The sequence below is a fragment of the Columba livia genome, chromosome 2, assembly GCF_036013475.1.
Source record: "Columba livia isolate bColLiv1 breed racing homer chromosome 2, bColLiv1.pat.W.v2, whole genome shotgun sequence".
NCBI lineage: Eukaryota > Metazoa > Chordata > Aves > Columbiformes > Columbidae > Columba > Columba livia.
Window position 1 is genome coordinate 58115769 of NC_088603.1, and position 10057 is coordinate 58125825.

The window sequence follows — 10057 nt, forward strand, 5'->3', positions numbered from 1 at the left end:
CTGTTTTATGAAGCAGTAAGATGGTTCAGCTGAGTAGTTTATCCCAACAAGAGAACTAGAATATTGCAAAGTAAAACACTCACATAGCTCTTTGGCTGCAAAATATGTTTGTAACCAAACACTTTAAACAAGAAGCAGCTTACTCAAGGCTACATCACAATTTACAAGTACTTCCCTGTTGTCCTTCTTAGGCAGAGAGTCACCTCACAAGTAACATGTTTCACTGAGCTTTTAGTTCAGTAGAACAGCCCAGGCTGCAGCATTGACTGGACCAGTGTATCTGGATCCCCTTGGTGCACTATACTAGGTCAAAACCTCACTAAAAGAGGTTGGAATATCAGCCCTATTGTCTTATTTGTCTGAAGAAGGGGAGAAACATCTCTGACAATTCACAGCAAGGGAGGCTCCTGAGGAACTGGTGAATGAAGTTGCTAAGCCATTATCCATGAGAACTGAGAGGTCTTGGTGGTCCAGTGAAGATCCTACTGAGTGGAAAAGGGGAAATAAACTGCATTTTTATTAAAGGAAAAAAAGAAGACCCGGGAACTACAGGCCAGTCAGTCTTACCTTTGTGACCAGCAAGATCATGGAGCACATCTTCCTGGAAACTGTACTAGGGCATATGAAGGTGACCAGGGACAGCCAACATGGTTTCACTACAGAAAATCATGCCTGAAAAATTTGGTTGCCTTGTACGATGAGGTTACAGCATTGGTGGACAAGGGAAGAGCAACAAACATCATGTTCCTGGACTTGTGCAAAGCATTTGACAGTATCCCACATGATATTCTTGTTTCTAAATTTGAGACACAGAGATCTGACAAATGGACCACTCAATGGATAAGGAATTGGCTGGACAGTTGTGCTCATAGAGTTGTGGAGGCCAGTGATGAGTGGTGTTCCTCAGGGGTCTGTATTGAGATGGGTGCTGTTTAACATCTCTATTGATGATGTGGACAGTGGTACTGAGTGCACCATCAGCAAGTTTGCCAATGACAACATGCGGTGTGGGGCAATCGACACATTGGAGGGAAGAGGTGCCAAACAGAGAGACCTTGACAAACTTGAGAGGTCAGCCCATGTGAACCTCATGAAGTTCAACAAGGCCAAGTGCAAGATCCTGCACTTGGGTTGGGGCAATCCTAGGCACAAATACAGGTTGGGTGGAGAATGTATTGAGAGCAGCCCTGAGGAAAAGGACTTGAGGGTGTTGGTTGAAGAGAAGCTCAACATGAGCTGGCAATGTGTCCTTGCATCCCAGAAAGCCAGCTGTATCCTGGGCTGCATCAAAAGAAGCATGAGGTCAAGAGAGGTGATTCTGTCCCTCTGCTCTGGTGAGACCCCATCTGTCGTACTGCATTCGTCTCTGTGGTCTCCAACATAAGAAGGACATGGAGCTGTTGGATCAAGTCCAGTGGAGGGCCACAAAGATGATCAGAGAGTTGGATCACCTCTCCTATGAAAAAAAACTAGAAGTAGCACAAGATGAAGGTGAAAGCAAACAGGAACTACATCATCTCTATCAGATATTTTTAACTGGAGTCTGATACTGATATTCCATTCAGTACCTACAAGGCACCAACTCCTTGGGGAAATACCATGTTGCTGAATCACCAGTGAAAACCTGTTGCTTTAACATGTCAATAGGAGGCAGAAATCCTTTTAAGCTTTTGTTTCAGAAGTCAAATAGTGTGCACGTTTTTTCAATCCCAAACCATGGTATGTGTGGATGTCCTCATTGTATTTGAAAATAAGGGACAAGGTACTTTGAGCTTCAACGTATATATTGTATATATACAATATGTATATATTTCAATGTTTTACTGAACCTATGAAACTTTTATTAAAAGATGTAGATGAAGTTTTTTAGCTCACCATGCAAGAGACTCTAACATGACTATTTCAAATGAAAGTAGCAGTGTGACTGTATCAGAATATTTGCCAGCATAAAATGGATATCACAAAGCTCTTAGTGAAATCTGAATTCATATTGTTTTTAACTTTACTTTTTAACTTATCAGGAAGGTTCAGTCAAACAATTGTCCTACTAGAACCAACAAAGGTTTCACCCTATATTCCTAGAATCCAATAACTGTAATAACAATTTTTCATTTGGTTTTGCTTAGAAGGCTGTTCTGATAAATCTAGTAAACAGCAGTAACTATTTTATTAAATTGACAAGAAATAGAAGTCAATGAAGGAGATAACTCTGCTCACGTGTCCCCTCTCTGAATTTTTTTATTTAAAACTCCAATTAATTTAATGATTGTAATGTTGATTACTAACCTTTTAAATGTCGTATTAGTTATTTCAGTTTACACAGAGTATTTAGTCAGAAAAAACTTTAACCATTGTGAAAAAAAAAAAGATAATAAGATAGAAAATGAATGGTCAGTTGCAGAATTTTGTGAAATTTCATTATAAAATCCATGCTTTGACTCACATAAGGTGGTAACAAGCTTTATTATAAATTCAAACTCTAACCTAGAATTTTTAACTGACCCTGGGATAACGGGTTTTCATTATGAAACCATGTAAAACACAGGCCTTTGGAGGACCTGCATTGCTTATTCATTTGGGCATCATGCTGTTCAGCTGTTTGAGCTGTTTACTGAACTTCCCCTCTAAAGTTGCTGTGAGAATGGATAGTATAGACTGAATAGTTTCAGTTAAAATTTAGGTTAAGATCAGTAGTCGCTGCACTTACTTATTTCTGCTGGAGAGCATAGACACAGCAAAAGGTGAAGTATGAAATGGAATTATAATTTTAAGAAGTGCAATAGCCCATGATGACTTATAGAATCACAGAATCACAGAATCATTTTGGTTGCCAGAGGCCAACCATTAAGTCCAACCATAACCTAACTCAGGCACTAAACCATGTCCCTAAGAGCCTCATATATACATCTTTTAAACACCTCCAGGGATGGTGACTCAACCACTTCCCTGGGCAGCCTGTTCCAATGCTTCACAATGTTTTCCATGAAGGCATGTTCCCTAATATCCAATCTGAACCTTTCATGGCGCAACTTGAAGCCATTTCCTTTTGTTTTATCACTTGCTACTTGGGAGAAGAGACGAACACCCTCCATGCTACGACCTCCTTTCACATAGGTGTAGACAGTGATAAGGTCTCCCCTCAGTCTCCTTTTCTCCAAGCTAAACAGCCCCAGCTCCCTCAGCTGCTTCTCATCAGACTTGTGCTCCAGACCCCTCATCAGCTTTGTTGCCCTCCTCTCACTCTCTCTAGTACCTCCATGTCTTTCCTGTAGTGAGGGGCCCAAAACTGAACACAGTATGTGTTCAAGATGGGGCCTCACCAGTGCCGAGTACACAGGGATGATCATTACCCTAGTCCTGCTGGCTGGCCACACTATTCTGGATACAAGCCAGGATGCTGTTGGCCTTTTTGGCCACCTGGGCACACTGCTGGCTCATATTCAGCTGGCTGTCAATCAACACTCTCAGATCCTTTTCTGACAGGCAGCTTTCCAGCCACTCTTCCTCAAGCCTGTAGCGCTGCCTGGGGTTGTTGTGACGCAAGTGCAGGATCCAGCACTTGGCCTTGTTGAACTGCGTAAAATTGGCCTCAGCCCATTGGCGCAGCCAGTCCAGATCCCTCTGTAGATCCTTCCTACCCTCAGGCAGATCAACACTTCTACCCAACTTGGTGTCGACTGCAAACTTACTGAGGGTGCACTCGATCCCCTCATCCAGATCACCGATAAAGAGATTAAACAGAACTGGCCTCAATACTGAGCCCTAGGGAACACCACTCAAGAGCAGCCGCCAACTGGATTTGGTTCTCTTGACCACAACTCGTTGGGCCTGCCCATTCAGTCAGTTCTTTATCCAGAGAAGAGTATGCCTGTCCAGGCCATGAGCTGCTGGTTTCTCCAGGAAAATGCTGTGGAAATGGTGTCAAAGGCTTTACTAAAGTCTAAGTACACAACATCCACAGCCTTTCCCTCATGTACTAAGTGGGTCACCTTGTCATAGAAGGAGATCAGCATGACCTGCCTTTTACAAACCCATGTGCTGACTGGGCCTCATCACTTGGTTGTCTTGTATGTGCCACATGATGGCACTCAGGATGATCTGTTCCATGATCTTCCCCGGCACCAAGGTCACACTGACAGGCCTATAGTTCCCCAGATCCTCCTTCCAACCCTTCTTGTAGATGGGTGTCACATTTGCCAACTTCCAGTCAGCTGGGATATCCCTGGTTAGCCATGATTGCTGATAAATAATTTAAAGTGGTTTGGTGAGCACCTCTGCCAGCTCCCTTGGTATCCTTGGATGGATCCCATCTGGCCCCGTAGACTTGTGTGTGTCTGAGTGGTGTAGCAGGTCATTAACCGTTTCCCCTTAGATTATTTGGGCTTGACTTCAGGTGCTTTGCTTACAGAAGACAAGGTTTGATTTTGTAGAGCCTGAGGATCCTGTAGGGCCTCTGTAGTAATTTGAAACCTGAGCAAACTCAGAAGAAAGGGTAGCAAGCAAGATTCATCGTGTCCCAAACCATGTTTGAGAGAAAGGGACACTATCTTTTTGTATCATAGACATCATTTTTAGGGTGTTTTTTTTGCCATGATTGGATCATTTTGAACATCCCTGATGAGTCCTGTTTATTGCACCATAATCATGAACTATCTTGAGGTTTGAAAGAATGCTATACTCAGTTAAGATTGACATCAGTGGTAAACTATTAAAAATGTTTCCTTTTATAACTCCAACTAACACGTTCATTTATCCAATCTCAAGGCTTATTTTCAGAAGATCTAATATATTTTTAACATTTTAGCCTCTATCAAAGTCCATAAGGAGGTGAGTGATCAGGGCCTTTAAAATGAACTGCATGTCTCTTCACAGACTGGACTTTATTCTCAAGTGTCTAGAATAATTAGATGGATACATTTTCTAGTGCTAATTGAAAGTTATATTGCGTCTTTCAAAGAGAGATTAAAACCGAAGACAGGATTATGGTCAACCAGACAAACCTGATAAATTCATATTTTACTACTATTACTCTTCTAGTAGTAACACAAACTACATCCAGATTGTTAAGCATTGCTCTAATCCAATGAGAAAAGGAATAGAAACCGTAAGTGTCCCCAGGGTCAACAGTGGCTGGGTAAGTTTGACTTTTCAATCCTTGTGTGCAATTTCTAATTAAGGTCTTATAATTTGGCAGTTCTTTCCTTCTGCTTAGAAGAAGCCTATGAGATCCAGCCCTGGGGAGAAGAGACAACCAGGAAATCTGGCTTTATTTGAAGGGTCTCGACATCTAAGCTTAAGAATGGTCCATCCACACAAGCAGAAAACCCTGCAATGTCAGCAAAAGGCATGTGTATATGATAAAGAAACTCCATCATAAATAGGAATTGTACAAGAAGTGGAAGCTGGGACACGTACCCAGGAAAGCTATAGAAACCCTGTCTGAGCATTCAGGAATGGAGTTAGGGAAGTGAGAACCCATCTGCTGCAGAATGTGAAAGGCAACATGAAAGGGTCTACAAGTACACTGACAACAGAAGGACCTGCTGCTGAATGGGGCAGGGGACCTGATGACAAAAAACATTAAAAAAGCTGAAATACTAATCCCTTCCTCACTTCAATATTTACTGGGAAGGCTGCTCTTCAGGAGTCTCAGGTCACTGGGACCTGTGGGAAAGTCTAGAGCAAGGGAGACTTACCCTAGATAGAGGAGGATCAGGTTAGGTAACACTTAAATTAGATACATTCAAGTCCAGAAGGTATCATTGGATACACCTGTGAGAGCTGAGGAGCCTGGTTGATACCATTGCAAGGCTACTCTGTTACCTTTGAAAGCTCATGGCAATTTTGAAGAAAGCAAATGTCACTCCTATCTTCAAGAGAGCAATCCTGAAAACTACAAGCTGGTCAGCCTCACCTTTACTACAAGCAAGGTGATGGAGTAAATCCACCTGTAAACCTTTTTCAACCACGTGAAGGTTATGAAGGTGATTGGGAGTAGTCAGCATGGTTTTACAGAGAGAAATTCTGCCTGACCAACTGGACAGACTTGTACAATGAGCTGAGTGGTTGGCGGATGAGGGGAAAGCAGGGGATATTGTTTACCCTGAGTTTGATAAGGAATTTGGCACTGTATACCATAGCATTCACATGGCCAAACTGAAGTCCAGGTTAGGTAAATGCAGAGTTGGGTTGACTGAGAAATTATTTAACTGCCAGTCGGAAAGAATCAGTAGCAAAAAGTACAGCTGGGGGCCAGTGGACTATCCTGGGGTCACTGCTGGCACTGATTACCTGGATAAAGGGACAAAGCACACACCCAGCAAGTGTACTGATGATACAGAACTTGGAGAAGTGACTTACATGCCAGGGTGTTGTGCTGCCATTCAGAAAGACTTCTGTAGCCTGGAGAATTGGGCTATCAGGATTCTCCTTAAGTTTAACAGAGAAATGCAGAATCCTGCATCTGGGGAGGAGGAATAACCTAATACACCAGTACACACCAGAGTCTGACCAGTTGGAAAGCAGCTTGGCAGAGAAGTACCTCCAGGTTCTCATGTACAACAGATTAAACATGAGTCAGCAATGCATCCTTGTCCCAAAGAAGCACCATGAACTCTATCAGGAGAAGAAATGCCAGTGGGTTGAGGGAGGTGATCCCTTTGTTCTACTCAGCACTGGAGAGGCCACATCTGGAGTGCAGGGTCCACTTCTGGATATCTGAAATGAACCTGATTGGATGACCACTGGAGTTAATGGTCAACAGTTAACCTGAGTGTGCTTGGGCTCGTGCTGGGCTGCACTGTGCTGCATGACCAGTGCAGCCTTCAGACCTGAGTTGTGCTGCACAAAACCCGTGTCTGCAGGGCAAACTCAGCCACCTCAGCATAACAAAGAATCTTGCAGGCAGCTCTTGTCTGATACCAGCAATTATGCCGCCTGTGTGGACCTGCCTTTACCTAGGAGAGCAGCAAGAAGTTGTCATGTGAACATCCTTCCTGTTTGATACTGGAAATCATTAATAGAGTTATTTTATTGTAAGAAAAGATCTGTAATAACTCGAATGACCAAGAAGGGAGAACATCTCCTATGGAGAGCGGTCTGCATGATGTGCTGTGCATGGATCAGGGGCCAATTGGATGCTACACCACTTAGGATTCCAGCATCTGAAGGGACATAGGTTTATCTATACTATTCTCTCTTTATAGTGTTAGCTCTATATAAATAACATTTTAAAAGATGTCTTAGAGAGTGTCAGTGCCTTTGTTACTGGGTTCATAAAGGACCGGCACATACTGGTTTAAAAGCATTACTCCTTGTCCTATCGCAATATGCCCTGCTAAAAAGTCTGTCCCCATCTTTCTTATAGGCTCTTTTTAAGCACTGAAAAGCCGCAAGAAAGTTTCCCCATAGCCTTCTCTTCTCCAAGCTGAACAACCACAACTCTCACATCTTTTCCTCATAGGGGTGGTGTATCATCCCTCTGATCATTTTTGTGGACTCCTCTGGCCCTCTCCAACAGGTCCATGTCTTTTCTGTACTGAGGCCTTCAGAGCTGGATGCAGTACGCCAGGTCAGGTCTCACCAGAGCAGAAGGGCAGAATCACCTCACTCAACTTGCTGGCTATGGTTCTTTTGAAGATTATGGTAGGTTTTCTGGGTTGCGAGCACACATTGCCGGCCCATGTCCAGCTTTTCACTCGAAAGTATCCCAAAGACCTTCTCCAAAGGGCTGTTCTCGTTGCCTTCATGCCCCAGCCTGTACTGATACCGGGTTGCCCTGACTGATGTTCAGCATCTGGCACTTGGCCTTGTTGAACCTCAGGTGTGTAAACTGCGCCACTCAGCTTGGTGTCATCAGTAAATCTGCTGTGGGTGCACTTGATCCCACTGTCTGTGTCGTTGATGAAGATATTAAATACTAGTGGTCCCAATATGGACACCTGAGGGACACCACTTGTCACCAGTGTCCATCCAGACATTGTACCATTGACCACTACTCTCTGGGTGCAACCATCCAGTCAATTCCTCATCCACTGAACAGTCCAACCATCAAATCCATACGTCTCCAATTTAGAGAGAAGAACGTTGTAGGGGACCATGTCAAAGGCTTTACAGAGATCATTGTCCTGTCCTCCATGTGCCTTAGCATAGCTTCTAGGAGGATCTGTTCCATGACCTTGCCAGGCACAGAGGTGAGGCTGGCAGGTTGGTAGTTCCCAGGGTGCTCCTTTCTATCCTTTTTAAAAAATGGGTGCGATGTTTCCCTTTTTCTGGTCACCAGGGACTTTAACTGACTGCCATGACTTTTCAGATATCATGGAGAGAGGCTTGGTAGCTACATCAGCCAATTCCCTCAGGACTCTGGAATGCATTTCATCAGGTCCCATAGACCTATGTATGTTCCAGTTCCTCAAGTGATCACAAACCTGATCTTCAATTACAGTGGGAGGACCTTTGCTCCCCCAGTACTGGTCTTGCAGTTCATCCACTCGAGAAGTGTGTGAAGAGAGCTTGCCAGTGACTACTGAGGCAAAGAAGTTGTTGAGTACCTCAGCCTTCTCCTTGTCCATTGTTACTATGTTACAAGTTTGCCAGTCTTGCTCATCATGTGGGCCACAGTTCTTTGACCTTCCTTTTCTGTTTGACATACCTGTAGAAGCCCTTGTAATTCTTTGCATCCCTTGCCAAGTTCAGCTCCAGCTATGTCTTGGCCTTCCTGACCCCACCTCTGCACAACTGGGCAGTGTCCCTAAACTCTTCCAGAGATACCTGTCCCTGCTTCCACTGCCTGTGCATTTCATTCTTGTCTTTTAGTATGACCAGCAGGTCTCAACTCAGCCACACCAGCATCTTGCCCTCCTCACCCGATTAATGCAAGATCAGTCAATCATACCTGAAAGCAATTTCATTACTGTTTTAATCCTAATAAAAATCTTAGCAGCCTCAGAAATAAGTATGAAGATGTGCTTGAATACTTAATTTATTTCATTTTTTTTCAATTCTATGGTTTCTTTGAGCATTTCCCCTGTCATTTCTGTAGTCTCAGGTCCTCCTGGTAGGCTATCAGATACATCAGTAGGGGTAGAGTTAAAGCTACCCACTATTTCCTTTCCTGAATTGTTTTCTTCATCAGTATCGCTTAAATGAATACAAAGGAACTGCTGAGAAAGTAGTCCTTGGGGAAACAAACCTTATAAGGGCCTCATATGACAAACCCTGGGAATTTTTCCCAGTTCGGTAGCCAGCACAGGCCTTCTAGAGACACTTGTATACAGAAACTGGAAAGGAGAAGATGCTTTATGCTGATAATTAATTTGGATGGGTGTGGTGCATGACTGTGCATCTGATAGTACTCCAGACAGTTAAAAATTTTAATTCTTTGACTTTTCTGAAGACAGATACAAAATGAAGTGTTTGGAACTGTCCAGAACCCTAAGACTGTCCCAATTTATCAAAATTGCTGATTTGTATTTTTTAAATTAGTCTCAATATAATATTTTTAACATCATACCAGAACAGTGAGTTTGTTACTCAAGCTCATTAATTGCATAGAGTAGTTCTAATTCCTAGATAAGCAAAGCTGTGTTACAATGCAAGATGAAATTATTTGACTGCATGCTAAAACAGGACAACTGTATCAGCATAGAAGAAGAGGTATCTTTAATGTAGTAATGGCTCTCTATTTTACTTGATACGCATCACTAGTAAACAAATGTTCAGTCCCAATATGCTGTTTGAACTTTGGGCTGACAAAACACGCCTACTCTGGCATGATAGTATATTTCTGTGTGGTTTCCTTTGAGGATGCTACATTGCTCCGAATATTAATAGAAAACGCCATGGGAACAGGCCTCTAATTTTAAATAAATAGAAAATGTTTGCAGTGCCTAGTAGGTGGGCATCTCCTTGAAATTAGTTTGTCATCTGGCTCCATATGATTCAATTTCAGACAAGTTGTCTTTCCTCAGTGACATTCTTGGCACAGTAATAAAGACTGTCATTCTACTGGACTCAGGTGGATAGCCTCTTTTATTTTGTAATGTCCTTAAATATTTAG